This window comes from Pelodiscus sinensis, chromosome 1 (genome assembly GCF_049634645.1).
Source record: "Pelodiscus sinensis isolate JC-2024 chromosome 1, ASM4963464v1, whole genome shotgun sequence".
NCBI classification, from domain to species: Eukaryota; Metazoa; Chordata; order Testudines; family Trionychidae; genus Pelodiscus; species Pelodiscus sinensis.
Window position 1 is genome coordinate 227,314,351 of NC_134711.1, and position 21,246 is coordinate 227,335,596.

The 21,246-nt window shown below is 41.6% G+C and overlaps 1 protein-coding gene across 4 annotated transcripts in view; it reads left to right on the forward strand.

Moving 5' to 3' along the window:
• Positions 1-21,246, forward strand: part of GABRB3 (gamma-aminobutyric acid type A receptor subunit beta3) — a 282,050-nt gene that overhangs the window by 258,307 nt on the left and 2,497 nt on the right. The gene's annotated exons all lie outside the window — the stretch shown is intronic.

Consider the following 21,246-nt stretch of genomic DNA (forward strand, 5'->3'; position numbering starts at 1 on the left):
ATTTATAAGGAACTCTGCCAGCCCACCACATAAAATAAAGCTGTTTTCCACTCCTTCATCATTCTACTCCATCATCCTCCCTCTCCAAAATTCATGTCAAACAGATGTCTTTTGCAGCTTATCCAGATGCTCACCAATCTAGGTTATTTCAGATCAAAGGGACAGTATGTTCCAATATTCTGGAATCCATATCTCAAACACCCTATGAGCCACCTCCAGCTCCTGCCTCCCTGCTGATCAGTCGTGGTACATATTCAATTAAAATATTGTCTTTGTTCTTTTTGCCCTATTTGGTGTTAAAATCCCTACACAATTCCTCACAAGGTATCTAGAGCAGTGCAGGAACTGTAATGGGTCTGCTGACATTCTATTAGGACCACATTATTATGGAGATCATACCACTGTGCACCTGGAAAACCTTGTACTGTAGTAATTGTTGGGCTCTGGCAAATTACCATGGCAGATTTGGTTGACCAGGATTGTAACTAGACTGCTTTTAGGCGTGCAAGCCAATTGTTGGAGCAATTCATATACACCAATTTTTGGGCTAAGAACTATTTTCCTGTTTTGATCTGCCTGGACCTGACCGGCTAAAAATTAGATAATAGTATGACACTCCTATATTCACAGCACACAAACCAAAAAGTTAGATGAAAACATAAAAACTCTTGAGGTTGCCATGTAATGCTATTCTATTTCTTATAATTCAGAACAATTATACACAAGAACCCCAAAATAGAAAAGAGGATGCCTCCAAGACAGGAAAGCACAACTTTGCTTTACTCTGATTTAAGTTGTCCCTTTCCAGACTGACTGCTCCCACATTCATACTTCACTGCAGAGTCCCCTGACTGGAAGCAACACCTGAAGACTACCCTTTCTGACACATTCTTAAAAGGATAGCTTGCAGTTCCAATACAGTTCTCAATACACCACAGATACCTCCATTCAATAGTATATCAAATTAATTAGCATTTTCGTTTTTCTATGTAACAAGGTCTGAGCCTGAAGTGTGCAATTGAGGCTGTTGTTACATGTTTTCCTTTACTATTTGGTGTATTTCCACATGTCAAAAAGGTTCCTCAACATTTCTGTATTGTATTGCTGCATTTCTTTGCAAAAGTCTCAGATTCCTTGCACTTTCCGTTCTCTCTAAACTTTTGGTTGTAAAAAACAGTCTCCAACTCTTAGACACCTAAAATCTTCCATCTATTTATCTATTTAATTAATGTAATATTGACCTCCAAAAATGATCTTGTGAATACACAAATGATGATTGTTGTAATTATTACTCTGCCATATAGAAGGTTTAATTATGAGATGAGGTCTATTATGACTTTAAAATCATTAGCTTGCTGATAATTTGATGATCAATGCCATTATGAAATCCTATGAGAGTAAATATTTGTAAGACAATCACGGAGGGGAAACTATTATTCTGATTCCATTCACTCCTTCATTTCTTGCTTTAATAAATCTAAGCAAGTTTATTAATTTCATGGACTAAAGAGAAGGAAATTCATATAGCATCACATTCAACAATTAAAAATATAAGATCAACCATTAACAGAAAATATATCCTACATTGTGTGCCATATACCAGTGGTGTACGAGAAATTTTAATGCTTGTAAAGAGCAGCTATATGAGAACAGGTGGATAAGAAAAAAAAAAGCAACTCAAGCAAGAAATCAGAGAGACTCTTAGCAGCGAATTATTGGTGGATTAAAAGACAGTAGAAGAGAGGCCATCATACCTGGTCACTTGTTTTATTGAGCTAGCTGAGCATTTCTGCATATTATTTGTAAATGGAATAATTAATTTTGTTTTATTCTCTATTTAAAGTTTCCTACCTCATGAGACCTTTTGCGGAAGAATGTTTAAAGTAGTCTTGGCAAGAGTCTAGTTAACTCAATATATGTTGGTACTCATCAATTTCAGCTAGACCATGAAATGGATGAAAAAATATTAATTGGTAACAGTCAGTGCAAATACAGCCTCCCTTCCTTGCACCTCCCTTCCCTTCCATGACCGTGCATGGAGATCTGTCATCGCCCCAGTCATTCACCCACCAGCCAGATGCAGGGAGACATTTTCCCAGTTTTCAACTGAACACCAGGTTGAAATGGGCTCTCCCTAGCCTGATGAAAATGAGCAAGTGAGTTAAGGTAGGAAAGAGAGAGAGTGCTGGAAGGATGGAGAGGCAGTGATTGAGGTAGGGCCTCACAGAAGGGGCAGGGCCAAGATGTTCAGTTTCACTCGATCAGAAAGTTGGCAAACCTAGAGCCACCCCTAGGCAGGAATTGTTCAGCACTGGAGTGGCTACCCTAAGAATTCTGCCGACCCTGGGTATCAGCTCATATCTTTCAAGCCTGTGAATGTTGCTCCACCCAGTTGTGTTTACTGGATAGCAACAGCAGATGCCCCTTCACTATGTGGTCCATTTGGCAGTACTACGAATTTAGAGATTAAAAGAAACTCATCTTTAGACCTTAGTAGACTGACTAATATCTCAGGGCAGCTACCTGAAGTAATAAAGTAACCACATAACAACTGAAAACGTGTATTTCAGTAAAATATTTACTGTCTGAGGTTTTATGGCACAAATATAAAAGTTGCATTCCTGTATTTATAGAAGAGCATGCACAAAAGGCTAAGTACACTTAATCAGATTTTGTAAAAATATATTCCTTTAGAAATTGATTTCCAAGGTCACACAATTACACCTGTTCTGTACGTATGCTTAGGATCATGTAGTTGGGGTGGCTTGATGGGGGGTTGGGTCACCTGAATATAATGCACAGATTCCTATGTTTTGCTTTAATTTATACCACCATGTTCAGTTTCAGTTTTAATAAGCAGCTTCGTTTTTCTTTTAAATAAGGCTTTTCTGCACTAGGGCCATGTCTATACTAGGAAAGTATTCCGAAATTACTAAATTCGACTTAATAATTCCAGATTTAACAAATTCGAACTAGCAAGTCCACACTACGGTGAAGCCTTGAAATTAGTCCAAGAAAGACTCTGTCAACATGGATGCGCTACTTCAGACTTAGTAGGATGCACTGGGGAGTAATTATTCAAATTATTCCAGGGAGTAATTATTTTGAAATAGCAGCTCTAGAGTTTCCATGCTACCATTATTTTGAAATAACTATTTCAAAATTAGCGTTACGCCTGATGAAAAGCAGGAGTACAGATCTCCAATTCTGTGGCCTGTTATTTTGAAATAACGGTTTTGCTAGTGTGGAGACACCACTTATAAATTGGATCGGGGGAGGGGCGTATTTCAGAATAAATTCCTAGTGTAAACCAGGGCTAGGAGTCTAGAATTTGAGTCCCTTATAGAAGTACTACTCTGCTAATGATACAGATTCCATTTTTTTGGAAGGTCCCTCACCAAACGTTCTTAAGTAAAGTAACTTGTCCTGGGATAAGAGGGAAGGTCCTTGCATGGATTAATAACTGGTTAAAAGACAGGAAACAAAGGGTAGGAATAAATGGTACAATTTCAGAGTGGAGAGAGGTAACTAGTGGTGTCTCCCAAGAGTCTGTCCTGGGATCAATCCTATTCAACTTGTTTATAAATGATCTGGAGAAAGGGGTGAATAGTGACGTGGCAGAATTTTCAGATGATACTAAACTACCCAAGGGTATGTCTACACTACAAAGTTAGTTCGAACTAACGGACGTTAGTTCGAACTAACTTTAATAGGTGCTACACTAGCGCTCCGCTAGTTCGAATTTGAATCGAACTAGCGGAGCGCTTAGTTCGAACTAGGTAAACCTCATTTTACGAGGACTAAGCCTAGTTCGAACTAGCTAGTTCGAACTAAGGGCTGTGTAGCCCTTTAGTTCGAACTAGTGGGAGGCTAGCCCTCCCCAGCTTTCCCTGGTGGCCACTCTGGCCAACACCAGGGAAACTCTATGCCCCCCTCCCGGCCCCGGACCCCTTAAAGGGGCACGGGCTGGCTACGGTGCCCGTGCCAGGTGCAAGCCTGCCAGCACCCAGCTAGCAGACCCTGCACCTGGCACGGCACAGAGCCACCCACCCGATGCCCCCCAGCCCACCCCCTCTTCCCGGGACCAGGCTGGCGGCTCCCGGGAGCTTCCCCTGGACCGCAAGAGGCGGGCACCTTCCTGGGCTAGTGCGGACATCGTGGACCTTGTCCACGATCTCCGCACTAGGCACAGGAAAGTGGCCGTCTAGGGCAGGAGAGCTGCCAGCCTGGCCACCCAGGACCAGGTGTGCATGAAAATCAAGGGGGTCCACTGAGACCCCCGACACTGAGCCCTGAGCTTACAATGGCCGTCCTGGGTCAGACCAAAGGTCCATCTAGCCCAGTAGCCTGTCTGCCAACAGCGGCCAACCCTAGGGACCCTGGAGGGGATGGACCGAAGACAATGACCAAGCCATTTGTCTCGTGCCATCCCTCTCCAGTCTTCCACAAACTTTGGGCAGGGACTCCACTCCTACCCTCTGGCTAATAGGACTCCATGGACCCAACCTCCATCACTTTATCTCACTTCCCTTTAAACTCTGTTCTAGTTGTAGCCTTCACAGCCTCCTGCAGCAAGGAGTTCCACAGGTTAACTATTGGCTTTGGGAAGAACAACAACTTTCTCTTACTTGTTTCAAGCCTGCTACCCATTCCTTTCCTTTGGTGTCCTCTAGTCCTTCTTTATGGGAACTCAGGAAGAACTTTTCTGAATGCACCCTCTCCACCCAACCCCTGCTTTTAGAGACCTCTATCCTGTCCCCCCTCCGTCTCCTCTTTTCTAAGCTGAACAGTCCCAGTCTCTGTAGCCTCTCTTCATCTGGGACCTGTTCCCAACCCCTGATCATGTTAGTTGCCCTCCCCTCTCCCAGCCTTTCTCTTCCCCTCTCTCACCTCCTTTTCCCAGTTTCCCCCAGTTTTTTTCAATAAAGACAGAGTCAATGTTGGAAGAAACGTTATCTTTATTTTGTACATCAATAAGAAGGGGGGCTAGGGAAGGGTAAGTGGAAGGAGGTGAGGGAGGAATAGGGTACGAGCCCCCGATGGGGAGGACTGGGCTGGCTCTGCGGGCTTCTGGGGGTGGAAGCTCTCCTGCAGCCCCCCAATTACTCCCTCTCCCCAGATGGCAGCCTGCGGCAAGTGCAGCCGGGCTGATGGCCGAGTGGTGTGATGTGCCCAGTGTGGGCACTCAGGGCACTCCAAGCCAGAACTTCTTTGCAAGCGGGGCACCCCTTAGAACTGTGTGTCCAGGGTGGGGGTCGGGACCCTTTAAGCGCAGCCCTTGGCTAGCCTGAGACAGCATCTCCATGCTCTAAGTCCTCCTTTTATGCCCTGCCGGCACTGCTTCCAGCCATCATTAAGCCCTGTTCAGAGTCCACTCAATGTGGACTTACTAGTTCGAACTAGCAAAACGCTAGTTCGAACTAGTTTTTAGTTCTAGATGCGTTAGTTCGAACTAGCTTAGTTCGAATTAACTAATTCTAACTAAGTTAGTTCGAACTAGCGCTGTAGTGTAGACGTACCCCAAGATAGTTAAGACCAAAGCAGACTGTGAAGAGTTTCAAAAAGATCTCACCAAACTAAGTGATTGGGCAACAAAATGGCAACTGAAATTTAATGTTGATAAATGCAAAGTAATGCAAATTGGAAAAAATAATCCCAACTATATATACAATCTGATGGGAACTAACTTAGCTACCACTACTCAAGAGAGAGAGCTTGGATTCATTGTAGATAGTTCTCTGAAAACATCCACTTAGTGTGCAATGGCAGTCAAAAAAGCAAATAGAATGTTAGGAATCATTAAGGAATCAGTAGGGATAGAGAATATGATAGGGAATATCTTATTGCCTGTCCACAAAACCATGGTACATTTTGAATACTGTGTACAAATGTGATTGCCTCATCTCAAAAAAGATATATAGGCATTGGAAAAGGTTCAGAAAAAAGCAACAAAAATGATTAGGGGTTTGGAACACATCCCATATGAAGAGAGATTAAAAAGACTTGGTCTTTTCATCTTGGAAAAGATGAGACTAAGGGGGAATATGATAGAGGTCTATAAGATCATGACTGGTATGGAAAAAGTGAACAAGGAAAAGTTATTTACTTGCTTCCATAACATAAGAATTAGGGGTAACCAAATGAAATTCGTAGGTAGCAGGTTTAAAATGAATAAAAGGACGTTTTTCTTCATGCAGTGCACAGTCAACCTGTGGAACTCCTTGCCAGAGGATGTTGTGAAAACTAGGACTTTAACAGGATTCAAAAATGAGCTAGATAAATTCATGGAGGTTATGTAAATCAATGCTTATTTGTCAGGATGGGTAGGAATGGTATCCTTAACCTCTGTTTGTCTGAAAATGGATTACATGAGAGGGATCATGTCACCCTCTGGGTCATCTGCAATTGGCTACTATTGGTAGACAAGATACTGAGATGGACCTTTGGTCAGATCCAGTATGGCCGTTCTTGTGTTGTTATGATGCTGGTATAACCGACTGGTGAAAATGAGGTACAGGTCTCCATCTCTGCTGATGCTCAAAGGATATGAGTTCTTACAGCCCCAAGCTACAGAGCTTTAAAATGCAAGCTGTAGACAGAGATACATTTAGTTCTAGAGGTCTCCAGGTCAGTTCCTGGCATGTTGGCCAAAACAGCAGCTGTCATACCAGGTCTTATTTAGTATAGCCCCTCCAGTACTATTTACAACTATGTACCATTTAAATAGGCTGTCTATTATACTGTTCATTCTCATGTACTGAATTTTACTCTGAAAATTAAAAGGTCTTGCTTCTGTACATAAAAGTGGCAATGTTATATTAAGGTTTGTCTTTAGATATATGAGACTAGCTGGGGTGGTTTTATTTTCAGATATTATTCAATTTTCCTGGATTCCATTTTTGTATTATTAAAAAAAAAAAAACTTGTCAAAGTGTGAGGAGCATGTACCAAGTTTTCAAAACATGTACCAGGATGGGCACAGCAATTACTGTTGGAGGAAATGCTAATGTTGTAGCACATGGAATATGGATGTTTGACATTTGTTTGAAGACTTGACAACATTACAGTACTTTGCACAACTTACCTCAGACTCTGATCCTGTGATATCTTGCACCCAGTATACTTACTTACATCAGACTGAGTATGTTGAGTGTATGCTCACTGCTACCATTATGATTTGGTAGTATTTTACACCTACTTTGCACTAGCAAAAATGATTACATAAAAGTGTAGGGCAACAGGTGAATTACGTGCTTCATTTTCTTTTCAACATCAGTGCAAAACAGTCAGCATTATTTTAACAAACTTCATTTTTAGTAGGTGGAAAATTAAAACATAGACTTTTTCCTTCTCCAAAGTTTGCAATACTTTAAAATCCTTGACAGGTTTCCATTTTATATTCAAACACTGAGCTCTTCCTTTATCGACAATCAGGCTGAAATTAACGGTTCTTTCATTTACTCTCACCAGCATGAACATTTGTCAAAGCAGCAATTGATAGAAAAGTTAACTTTCAGACCAGTGATGAGATTACTCGACAATGTCACATGTTATACCCACAAATGTAAAATATTTTTAAAGTTTCCAAAAACAAAATAGTGAATTGACTTTTTTTAAAGCAAGCCAGATATCTGTGGTCTGATTGTCCACTGTCTTGCGTACTTGATAGCCATTTACACAAGAGCAAAAGTGGCTGTAAAATTATACCTTTCTGGCTGACTACACAAGAGACAAGGCCTGGGATAATCAGGGAAATAAAATCTAGAATGCAGTTTCCACCATCTTATAATTATTTTAGTTCATGTGATAACATATAGGAGTAGAGTCCTTTTAATGTAAAATAGAGTAAGTTGACAACATTAGTTTTTCATGCTGTTATTAAAGCAGTTGTTTACACATGTACTATTCAGAATGCACAAAAGTGTCTATATTATATTTAAAAAATAGGGATTGATGAATTACTAAACATAACCACAGAGTGAATGTGCAGGCAAAATATTTCCTCCTTTTCCTCTGACAGAGTACAGTGATTGACTTGTAAGACAAAGGTATGATTTAAAAAAAAACCTTAAAATTTGTGGCATATTAAACAGATGTGCCAGCTGACTTGTACTCATGGGCTCAGGCAGAGGGGCTGTTTTATTGCTGTGTAGTTATCTGGGCTCTGACTGGTGACTGACCTTTGGGACCTTCTCTCCTAGCAAAGTCCTAGAGTCGAGCTCCAGCCTGAGCGAGAATGTTTGCACAGCAATGAAACAGCTGTGAAGCCAGAGCCCCACAAACCCAAGTCTGCTGACCCAGGCCAGCCATGATTAGCTTGTTGTGTAGACATACTGTTGGATCTAACACCAAAGATAACACTTGTAACCATCCCTGTAATAAACTAAGTAAAGATTTATCAATGAGGAAAAAGGGATAAGAACGTTATTTACAAGTTAAAACAGATAAACATTCACACACATGAGTTGCAGCCTTCAGTTCCAGTGACAGAGCTGCTGAAATGTGCCAGCTCTGTATGTCCTTTAGGGCTAACCCAGGTGAGTCCTAGTGGTTTCTTGCTGGTGTTTAGGAATCTTTGTTTCTTAGAGTTTAAACAGCATAAGAGGACCCTAGTTCCTTCTGTCCATTCCCAAGAGTCCATGTAGTAGTGCAAGCACTTCTGCACCATGTGTACGGAGGGGACAATTGACCAAGTCTTTGTTCCATAGTGGCGCATTCAGACTCAGTAGTCCTTCCTAATGGCAGGAGATAGCACCTTTTGATAGGAATCCAGCATTTTGCATTAGATGAAGTCTTTGGTGAGTTACAGAACAAATGTTTTACCATTATAAAGCAAACACTTAAGTGTTAACTTATAGCATGTGTCAGGGGTCTGCCCATAAAGGCACTCTGCCTGGGAGTCGTCTGTAATGGTCCTCCCTTTTACGAAGTCCCGTAGCACTCTACCCTCTGGGTCAGCCCCTGTGTTTCTCTAGCCCTTTTCAGGCCCCACCTCCCCCCCACACACATCTGCAGCCTTGACAGACTGGGCGGAGGGGGGGGTAGAGGTTCCCTTGGGGCGTTGGCTGGCACTGCGACTAGTGCGGTGAACACCCTAATCTGCCTATATATTATTATTTGGTTCTGCGGGAGGGACGGGGCGGAGAAGGGAGACTCAGGCCCTCCCACTCTCCGAGTCTCAGCCCTGGGACCTAGAGACAAAGGGATCTTTGTCCCTGTCTCGGCTGATGAGGCTACTGTCTGCAACTCGTCAGCCCACAGGCTGTGGCTCCTTTGCCTGCCCTGGGCTTCTTCCTTCTCCCCCCCCTTTAGTTACCTCTCCGTTGCCAGGTGCCCTCCAGCCTCCCCAGCTGGGGTCCACTCAGACAACCCTACTTCCTCCTCTTTGTCCCTTGGCTCTCCGGGTGTCTTCTCAGCATCCTCTCAGTCATCCAGGGGTGCTTCCGATGCTACCAGAGAGTCCCTACACCCCTTCTCTTCCTGGCAGCCTGTAGACCTTTTAAAGGTCCCATGCCTGTGCTGCCCCTCCCCTTGCGCTGGCGTCAGGCTGCCCTCTTATTCCTGGCATGCTCTGTCCTTTTTGACCCCAGTGTCACCAGACGTTGGGTTGGGAGGCGTGTTCAGCATCCCTGGCCAGAGCACAGCTGGCTGCGGCCGCAGCACCAGCTCCACACCACCCACAGGGAGCGTACAAGACTGTGCTGCTCCATCACAGCATGGAATACAGATATTATATGTAGGATCCTGGAGTACAGATATTACATGCAGCATCCTACAAGTATTCCATACAGTTTAAACACTAAGCATATTCTTAGAACACTAATTTTTTTAACTATACTAACTGATGGGTGAGTCAGACTGATCTCCAGCTATGCATTTGTCACTGTTCAGTGAAGCCCAAGGCCTTCATGAGCTGGCACATGGTCTACCAGCATCACCTCATACTTGGTGATTACTATCTGGTCTCCCCTCCCAATCTTCTCTTCTCCAGACCAAACAAACACATTTTTTTTCAGTCTCTCCTTGTAGGCCATGTTTTTTTTATACCTTTAATAATTTTTATTACTCTTCTCTGGACTTTCTGCTAATTACCCACATTTATCACAAACTGTGATGCCCAGAAATGGGACCCAGTTCTCCAGAGGAGGCCTGTATCAGTGATGAGTAGAGTAGATTGTTGTTGTACTTTGTTTTAGACATTTTTGTTAAAGTTTCAGAATTATAGGATGCATCGTATGGATCCTGAAAATTACCCTCTTTTTAAATATTTATGGTGCTTTCTGACTTTTCATCCAACTCAGGCTCTAAGTAGAATAATGTAAAAACCCATCATTTTGCACACATGCAGAGAACTCTCATCCCTCAGAGATGGGGAAGATGGGTTTTTGGGTAAGATTGATTCTGAAATAAGATAGTAACCATTTGCATATTTAGTCATTGCTGAGTCAGCAGAAAATTAATGCTTTGGCACTTGGCTGTTTCTGTTTGCCTGAAAGAGCACTTGATGCTTCTTCTTAAAATGAGGTCTACATTCTAAAGGCGTGGTGTCCAACCAGTTCTGAAGCAGTAGCCATTATGGCTACTCAATCAGCCAAATAGCCACATGTGACTGGTGGCTAGCATGGTGGACACCCGGATTCTAAACTAAGTCTGCATCACTCACAGGGATGTGAAAAATACACAGGAGCATCATAATTAAGCCAACCACCTCTACCAGTGTAGACAGTGTTAGACTGAGGGAAGAATTCTTTAATTGACCTAGTTACCAATTCTCAGGGAGGTATCGTGAAGCAATGCAGCTGTAAATCTACAGCTGGGCCACTGCAATGTTTTGAGTGTAGACTTAGAAACTGTTCATGGAAATAATTGGCTGTGCCCCAAGGAGTGGCAATGAGGGGCAGAGAGGAGTACTGTGGCTGAAAAGAGAAGAAGGATAGGGTAAAAAGAGAGGAGACTGAAGAGGAGAGAAGGAGAGGGGAGAATGACAGTGACCAAGATGTTCAGAGGGGTAGCCGTGTTAGTCTGTAACTTGAAAAACAATGAGTAGTCCTCTTGCTCCTTAGAGACTAACATATATATGTTTCTATGCCTTTGCTTTCTTGCCTCTGTCTTCACAGACAAGGTCATCTCCCAGACAAATGCACTAGACAATGCAGTATGGGAAGGAGGTGGACAGCCCTTGGTGGGGAAAGAACAAGTTAGGAACTATTTAGAAAAGCTAAACATACACAAATCCATAGGCCTGGATTTAATGCATCCGAGGGTACTGAGGGGGTTGGCAAATGTCATTATGGAGCCTTTGGCCATTATCTTTGAAAATTCGTGGTGATCAGGAGAAATTCCGGATGATTGGAAAAAAGGCAAATGTAGTGCCCATCTTTAAAAAAGGGAAGAAGGACAGTCCAGGGAACTACAGACCAGTCAGCCTTACCTTAGTCCCTGGAAAAATCATAGAGGGGATCCTCAAGGAATCAATTTTGAAGCACTTGGAAGAGGGGAAAGTGATAAGGAATAGTCAATGTGGATTCACGAAGGACAATTTGTTCCTGACCAATCTGATTAGCTTCTATGATGAGGTAACTGGCTCTGTGGATATGGGGAAGTCAATGGATGTGATATACCTTGATTTTAGCAAAGCTTTTGATATGGTCTCCCACAATATTCTTGCCAGAAAGTTAAGGAAATATGGGTAGGTTAAATGGGCTGCTAGATGGATAGAAAGCTCGCTAGACTGTCGGGCCCAACGGGTAGTGATCAACGGCTCGATGTCATGTTGGTGGTCTGTTTCTAGCAGAGTGCCCCAAGGATCTGTTCTAGGACCAGTTTTGTTCAACATCTTTATTAATGACCTGGATGAGGGGATGGATTGCTCCCTCAGCAAGTTCACAGATGACACTAAGCTAGGGGGAGAGGTAGATACACTGGAGGACAGGAATAGGGTCCAGAAAGAGATGGACAGATTAGAGGATTGGGCCAAAAGAAATCTGATGAGGTTCAATAGGACAAGTGTAGAGTACTGCACTTGGGACGGAAGAATCCCAAGATTGTTACAGGCTAGGGACCGAATGGCTAAGTAGCAGTTCTGCAGAAAAGGACCTGGCGATTAGAGTGGATGAGAAGTTGGGTATGAGTCAACAGTGTGCCCTTGTAGCCAAGAGGGCTAATGGCATAGTAGGGTGCATTAGAAGGAGCATTGCCAGCAGATCCAGAGACGTGATTATTCGCCTTTATTCGGCTTTGGTGAGGACACATCCAGAGTATTGTATCCAGTTCTGGGCCCCCTACTATAGAAAGGATGTGGCTGCATTGGAGAGGGTCCAGCAGAGGGCGACCAAAATGATTAGGGGACTGGAGCGCATGACCTATGAGGAAAGACTGAGGGTATGTCTACACTACCCCGCTAGTTCGAACTAGCGGGGTAATGTATGCATACAGAACTTGCTAATGAAGCCCGGGATTTGAATTTCCCAGGCTTCATTAGCATAAAGCCGGCACCGCCATTTTTAAAAGCCGGCTAGTGCGAACCCCGTGCCCAGATGAGTTAAAATGTTCCCTTACAGGTTTTGGCAAGGAAGCATAAAGGAGACTGCAGGAGCATAGAAAAGCATGGGCAGAGAGCCCAGGAAGAGAAGAGCAGGAAAGGAAATGTAAACATTAAAGTGGTGATCACAATATTGATAACCTGAATAAATAAAAAATCATGAATCAGTTGTACATTTTAAACAAAATAAGCCAAATCCTCAGCTGGTGTAGCTCTACATAGCTCCATTAAAGGCAATAGAATTACACACATTTCCACCAGCAGAGGATGTTGTCCAAATAGTACAATTATATGTATTCATGAATCATTCAGTATATAGTACACTGCCATTAGCAATATAGTTTTTCTAATGCTCTGAGAAGAGATGATGCAGCTAGTGTGCAACTGCCAACACTTTTAAGTGTTTTAAAACTTACTACAGGCCTTATTTAAAATAAAATTTGACATTTTGCATCCATTAGCTATTCATTCTTCACGCTATCCTATCAATTCAACTCAGTCAAGAAGTATTATTATAGTGTTCTTGTTTTGCAGAGAGTTTAAGTGATTTGTTCAAATTGAAGGAGTCATTGGAAAGCTAGGATTAGACTTCAGGAATTTCTATCTACTAGCCCCAAACTCAGTTCTCCTGGACTATACTGCTTCTCTCTTTGTACACGCTTTGTTTCTTTCTCCTGACAAGTGCCTCCGTCTACTAGCTTTCAGATACATGTTCAAACTGGTACCTTCTAATTAGTTTTATATGGAGTTTGATAGAAATATATGACTGCACAACTTTATGTAACGTAATTATATTTTCAGATCAACTAAGTGATTGTTTTTCATGTGAACAGTTTAGTTTTTGTGATCATTTTTAGTTTGGATATATAAAGAGTGAGACCTCACAGTGTTCATATATGTATGTATGTATCATAATTTAGTGACTATATCCTGCGGGTTATATTTGTTTTTACAAACCCCACATTTCCCCCCCACACACACACACACCGGGTTCTACTCGGGTGTGGGGTATACAAAATTTTTTTTACACACTGCCCGGTTCCTGCTCAGCCTCCAGCCTCCGGGCGGTGAGCACTCCCCCGCCTGGTTCCTGAGCAGCCTCCAGCCTCTGGGCGGGAAAGCACTCACGGCCCGGTTCCTCCGCAGCCATAGGAAGGGGAAGGGGGAGCGCTAATCCAGCTGCACAGGGACTGGGCAGTGAGCACTCCCCAACCTGGAGGCTGATGGCTGTGCAGTAACCGGGCGGAGCAGCGCACACCGCCCGGTTCCTGCACATCTGGATGAGCGCTCCCCCTACCCCTTCCTATGGCTACGGAGGAACTGGGCGGTGAGCGCTCCCCCTCCTGGAGGCTGGTGTGCGGGGCATACAAGATTTTTTTTAACTCAAAAAGAAAAAATCGTGGGGTATATTCGAGTGTGGGGTGTATTCGCTAAAAGACGGTATTTATTTGTTTACTATGAATAGCAGTAGTAATAATTTGTATTATAGTAAAGCTTAGGGACCAAAATCTTAGATTTGGAGTCCATTGTTCCAGGAACTTGTGCAAACATATTAAAAACACTCCTTGCCCTGAAGTGTTTATTCATAGAATCATAGAATACTAGGACTGGAAGGGACCTCGAGAGGTCATCGAGTCCAGTCCCCTGTCCTCATGGCAGGACCAAAGACTGTCTAGACCATCCCTGATAGACATTTATCTAACCTACTCTTAAATATCTCCAGAGATGGGGATTCCACAACCTCCCTGGGCAATTTATTCCAGTGTTTGACTACCCTCACAGTTAGGAACTTTTTCCTAATGTCCAACCTCTCTTGCTGCAGTTTAAGCCCATTGCTTCTCATTCTATCCTCAGAGGCCAAGACGAACAAGTTTTCTCCCTCCTCCTTATGACACCCTTTTAGATACCTGAAAACTGCTATCATGTCCCCCCTCAATCTTCTCTTTTCTAAACTAAACAAACCCAGTTCTTTTAGCCTTCCCTCATAGGTCATGTTCTCTAGACCTTTAATCATACTTGTTGCTCTTCTCTGGACCCTCTCCAATTTCTCCACATCTTTCTTAAAATGTGGTGCCCAGAACTGGACACAGTACTCCAACTGAGGCCTAACCAGCACAGTGAAGTATAAGACAAGAGACAATAAGATACATCAGATGGGGGATGTGCAAGGTGCTGGACAATATGTTCATGGCATACCAGTTGCCAGGTCCATTGTCGAGGGTTTTTTTTAGGAATCATAGCAAAGAAAAGTTTTATAGAGGAATGTGAATGAGGACAAGAAAGTGGTCTGTAAGTGTCGATGGGGAGCTCCTCCAGTGCTTCTGGAGAAGCATGGGAGCAAGCATGAAAATCCTTGTTTAATATTTTAATAAGTGGATGATAAAGGCAGAGCAGAGGCAGGAGCTCCATCTCGTTAGTTTATAAGTAATCATGGTTAGCATGGGGATAGGCCATGAATGCCTTAAATAATGAGTGATTTTTGTTTGAGGTGGTGGACCAAATAGAGCCAGTAGAGAGATGCAAAGAAAGGGATGACATCATCAAAGCAGTGAGCCAGGAAAACAATATTTGCTGCAACCATTTAAAAAAATATGGTTAGACAAGCCTTCATTTTCAAGGCTAGGGAGGAGGTGGTTGCACCAGTTGAAATGAAAGATGTTGAGGGCTTGGATGGGACTTTATGGCTGGTAAAGAAAGGACAGATTGTATCGATGTTATGCAAAATGGTATTTCAAATGCTGTTTACAATTTGGAAAAAATCAATTTGGATTAATTATGTTATGAGACAACTGTAAGTGACAATTGTGTGCAAAAGGGTTAGTTGTACTTTTCAAATCTTCTGAGTGTCTTTCACTTCTTCTGCTGACTGCCTCATTCTGTAGACCATGCTTAGGTTTAGCTATCTTGCATTCATTTTTGCAAACCTCAACTATATATTCTCATACAAACAGCAGATCCAGATTGTTACTGTGGTGAAAAAAACTGGATTTCTTCACCCCATTGAGGCTTCTTAACCCCACTGCTTCAAAGTCTCAGAGGGGTAGCTTTGTTAGCTGTAACTTTAAATTTTTTAAAAAAGAACAAGTGGTCTTGTAACTCCTTGGGGCACATCTACACTGCAAGGGAAAAGTCAAATTGAGCTATGCAACTTCTGCTACATCAATTGCGTGGCCCAAGTAAAAATAGCTTAATTTGGGCTTTTGACGCTGTCTACACAGCAGGAAGATGAAGGAAGAATACCCTTCCTTCTGCTTCGCTTATTCCTTGTGAAATGAGGGTTGCAGGAGTTGGAATAAGAAGTGCTCCAGCTATACATTATGACAAAATAATGGTTTGATGTTTAGACATTAATTTTGTTATCACCTAAGTTTAGTTATTAATTTTGAAATCACCTAAGTTATTCTGAAAAAACATTGCAGTACCCTTAGGGTATGTCTGCAGAGCAAAGTTATTTTGAAATAACAGCCGTTATTTCGAAATAACTTTACTAGCATCTACACAGCCAAGCTGCTATTTTGAAATTAATAGCGGAGCGCTTATTTCTAATTTGGTAAACCTCATTCCAAAACACTATTTCGAAATGCATTTTGTGTGTAGACATGTTATTTCGAAATAACTTATTTCAAATTAGCTATTTTGAAATAACGTTGTAGTATAGACATACCCTTACAGACTAACAACAAATTATATAGCATCATGAGCTTTCATGGGCACAACCCACTTCATCAGATGAGTGGAACAAAGAGGCCAGTTTAGTTTGCTTACTTTTATTTCTAGGAACCCTAGTTCTTTTATCTTTGTTCTGTAATCCTTGCTCTTTTATTTTCCTGATTTTCATTCTCAACATTACATATTCTTATCCTGTTTGTATACATAGAATATATAGAGAAAGGATAGAGCAGGCCGGGTGGGTGGCGGAGTGGCACTGTAGTGAAAGATAATGTAGAATCAAATGAAATAAAAATATTAAGTGAATCAACATGTTCCATAGAATCGCTATGGATAGAAATTCCATGCTCCAATAATAAGAAATTAGCAGTAGGGATATATTACCAACCACCTGACCAGGACAGCGATACTGACATAGAAATGCTGAGGGAGATTAGAGAGGTTACCAAAATAAAGAACTCTATAATAATGGGGGATTTTAATTACCCCCATATTGACTGGATACATGTCACCTCAGGAAGAGAAGCGGAGAGAAAATTTCTCAATGGCTTAAATGACTGCTTCTTGGAGCAGCTAGTGCAGGAACCCACAAGGGGAGAGGCAATTCTCGATTTAGTCCTGAGTGGAGTGCAGGATCAGGTCCAGGATATAACCGTTACAGGACCGCTTGGGAATAGTGACCATAATATAATAACATTCAACATTCCTGTGGTGGGAAGAACACCTCAGCAGTCCAGCACCCTGGCATTTAATTTCAAAAAGGGGAATTACGCAAAAATGAGGAGGTTAGTTAAACAGAAATTAAAAGGCACAGTGACTAGAGCCAAATCCCTGAAAGCTGCATGGAAACTTTTTAAAGACACCATAATAGAGGCCCAACTTAAATGTATACCCCAAATCAAAAAACATAGCAAGAGACCTAAAAAAGAGTCACCGTGGCTTAACCACCATGTAAAAGAAGCAGTGAGGGACAAAAAGGTATCTTTTAAGAAGTGGAAGTCCAATCCTAGTGAGATAAATAGAAAGGAACATAAACACTGTCAAATCAAGTGTAAACATGTAATAAGAAAAGCAAAAAAAGATTTTGAGGAACAGCTAGCCAAAAACTCAAAAAGAAATAACAAAATGTTTTTTAAGTACATTAGAAGCAGGAAGCCTGCTAAAAAGCCTGTGTGTTCCCTAGATGATTGAGCTATAAAAGGAGCAATCAAGGACGATAAAGCCTTTGCAGAGAAACTAATGATTTCTTTGCTTCAGTATTCACGGCTGAGGACGTTGGGGAGATTCCTGAATCTGCACCGTCCTTTGTGGGTGATGAATCTGAGGAACTGTCCCAGATTGAAGTGTCATTAGAGGAGGTTTTGGAACAAATAGAAAAACTTAATGTTAACAAATCTCCGGGACCGGATGGCATTCATCCAAGGGTTCTAAAAGAACTTAAATGGGAAATTGCTGAGCTATTATCTGTGGTTTGTAACCTATCCTTTAAATCGGCTTCCGTACCTAATGACTGGAAGGTAGCCAACGTGACACCAATATTTAAAAAGGGCTCTAGAGGCGATCCTGGCAATTACAGACCGGTAAGTCTAACTTCAGTACTGGGCAAATTAGTCGAAACAATAGTAAAGAATAAAATTGTGAAGCATGTAGAAGAACATAATTTGTTGGACAAAAGTCAACATGGTTTCTGTAAAGGGAAATCCTGTCTTACTAATCTGTTAGAGTTCTTTGAAGGGGTTAACAAACATGCGGACAAGGGGGATCCAGTAGATATAGTATACTTGGATTTTCAGAAAGCCTTTGACAAGGTCCCTCACCAAAGGCTCTTGTGTAAATTACATGGCCATGGGATAAGAGGAAAGGTCCTTTCTTGGATTGAGAACTGGTTAAAAGACAGGAAACAAAGGGTAGGAATAAATGATAAATTTTCAGATTGGAGAGGGGTAACTAGTGGTGTACCCTAAGGGTCAGTCCTGGGACCAATCCTTTTCAACTTATTCATAAATAATCTGGAGAAAGGGGTAAACAGTGAGGTAGTAAAGTTTGCAGATGATACCAAACTGTTTAGGATAGTCAAGACAGAAGCAGACTGTGAGGGACTCCAAGAAGATCTCACCAAACTGAGTGATTGGGCAAAAATATGGCAAATAAAATTTAATGTGGATAAGTGTAAAGTAATGCACATTGGGAAAAATAACCCCAACTATACGTACAGTATGATGGGGGCTAATTTGGCTACGACAAATCAGGAAAGAGATCTTGGAGTTATCGTGGACAGTTCTCTGAAAACTTCCACACAGTGTGCAGCGGCGGTCAAAAAGGTAAATAGGATGCTAGGAATTATTAGAAAAGGGATAGAAAATAAGACCCAGAATATCTTACTGCCCCTGTATAAAACTATGGTACGCCCACATCTTGAATACTGTGTACAGATGTGGTCTCCTCACCTCAAAAAAGATATTTTGGCCTTGGAAAGGGTTCAGAAAAGGGCAACTAAAATGATTAGGGGTTTGGAACGGGTCCCATATGAGGAGAGGTTAAAGCGACTGGGACTTTTCAGTTTAGAAAAGAGGAGACTGAGGTGGGATATGATAGAGGTCTATAAAATCATGAGTGGTGTGGAGAGGGCTGATAAAGAAAAGTTATTTATTAGTTCCCATAATAGAAGAACTAGAGGACATCAAATGAAATTAATGGGTAGCAGGTTTAAAACTAATAAAAGAAAGTTCTTCTTCACACAGCGTGTAGTCAACCTGTGGAACTCCTTGCCAGAGGAGGCTGTGAAGGCTAGGACTATAATAGAGTTTAAAGAGAAGCTGGATAAATTCATGGAGGTTAGGTCCATAAAAGGCTATTAGCCAGGGGATAAAATGGTGTCCTTGGCCTCTGTTTGTCAGAGGCTGGAGAGGGATGGCAGGAGACAAATCGCTTGATCATTGTCTTCGGTCCACCCTCTCTGGGGCACCTGGTGTTGGCCACTGTCGGTAGACAGGATACTGGGCTAGATGGACCTTTGGTCTGACCCAGTACAGCCGTTCTTATGTACATCATCAGAAAGCATTAGTGCAACCATGTCACAATTGTTTTCAGTGTCAAAACTAGATTGTTACTCATGAAGAAAGAATCTATCATACAAGTATTTTACAAGAATGTAATAAATGCAGTATAGCTCTCCTGTGACACTTATACACCTATGTGTGTCTAGACTGCATCCCTTTTCCATAAAAGGGATGCAAATTAGACACATCGCAATTGCAAATGAAGTGGGGATTTAAATCCCCCCTCTTCATTTGCATAAAAATGGCTGCCGCTTTTTTACAGCTCGGAGCTTTGCCGGAAAAAAGCGCCAATCTATACGCAGATCTTTCGGAAAATAAAGCCTTTTCCGAAAGATCCCTAGAGGGATCTACATTTGTACACTTCCAAAGTACTTAGATGACTGTTAAAGCTTCAGCACATCCCTTATGGAAAAGGGATCGCTCCATCCATTGCTGAAGTAGAGCTTCTGGAATGGTGATGTTTAGCTTCAAAAAGGAGGATCACACAACAGTTTTGGGTTGAGAGTGAAAAATATTGTTTGCAGTTGAAATTGCAGGGTGAATTTTAGCTGGATGGATTTAATAATGAGAACTGGAAATGAACCTGGATAATAAAATAATAATATATTCTTAAACTAATTGACATGGAGGGTCATAAAAAGTGGAATTAAATAGTCAACAGAACATTCTTTATGTGCAGAGGAGTATTCCACTGGCAAAAAATTAGTGGGGGATTGAACCAAATACTTGTACCAGCCTTACTCCCCATCAATATCGGTAGAGTAGAGACAGACTGGACATAAGAAGGGACATGAAACAGTGGAATCTATTATGCTCAATTCTCCAGTGATGCAAGGACAATGAAGAATCTTAAACCAATGGCATTACTTAGATTTATTTTTCAGCAACTGTAACTTCCACTGGGACTGGGAGGCAGGGGAACATGAAACCACAGTTTGCTTTCAGATACTCTTCTCATCTCCACTGTATTGAATTGGAACAGAGAATCTGGCCCACAATCTTCAATAACCTTACGAATCAGAACCTCAGTTCATGATCATTCAATAAGACAATCCTTTCCAAACAGCACCCTGTCCTCCAACTCCATGCTCATCATCAACTCTGTACAGGCTCAAAGGAAAGAGTGCTATCTACTGACCATTCACTGATTTCTCTTTGTGAATCCTGTTGCTGTTGCTTTATGGTCTCTCATCCAATTGGAAACTTCTGCTTTACTATGATTACAAAACTGTGTAAATGACTTTGGAATGAAGAATGTAACAAAAAATTGTAAAGAAGTCCTCTGTTGCTTCAAAATATAAACACAACAAATGGTCCTGTTGCACCTTCAATACTAATCAAAATATATAGAATCATGAAGTTTTGTGGTCAAAACACACTTAATCAGATGAATTGAAGTGGGTTTTGCCCACTAAAGCTCATGATTCTATGCATTATGGTTATTCTCCAAGGTGCTACAGGACCACTCATTATTTTTAAAGTTACAGGCTAACACTGCTGCCCCTCTGAGATTTCCAAAATGTAAGGCATTCAAGATTTCCTTAGAAACACTTCAGTAATCTTTTCTTTGTCTTGTGAGGATAGGAGAAAATCGAATACGGAAATGCTAATCTAGTTTTATTTATTTTCTTACAGTGTAAGGCCTTTCAGGGTGATTCTCTACTCCGCCCAAAAATGCAGATAAATTACTGAACTTAATTCTCTAAAACAGAGTTTTTCAAATGGGGGAAAAAAGTGTTTGGAGATGGTAAAAGTGAAATTGTATGTAATATGCTTTTTTTTTATTATGACCCTGACCAGCAAAACACTCAAATATATGTCTAAGTAAAACAGATGAAGAGTATCATTTAGTTTGATTTTAATGAGGTCACCTGTGTGCCTAAAGTCAGATAGGTATTTTGTTGATTTGGGAGCCTATATGAACTCCAGTTTTGTTTATATATGAAAACAAATTTGGAATCCTAACCATATGAATTT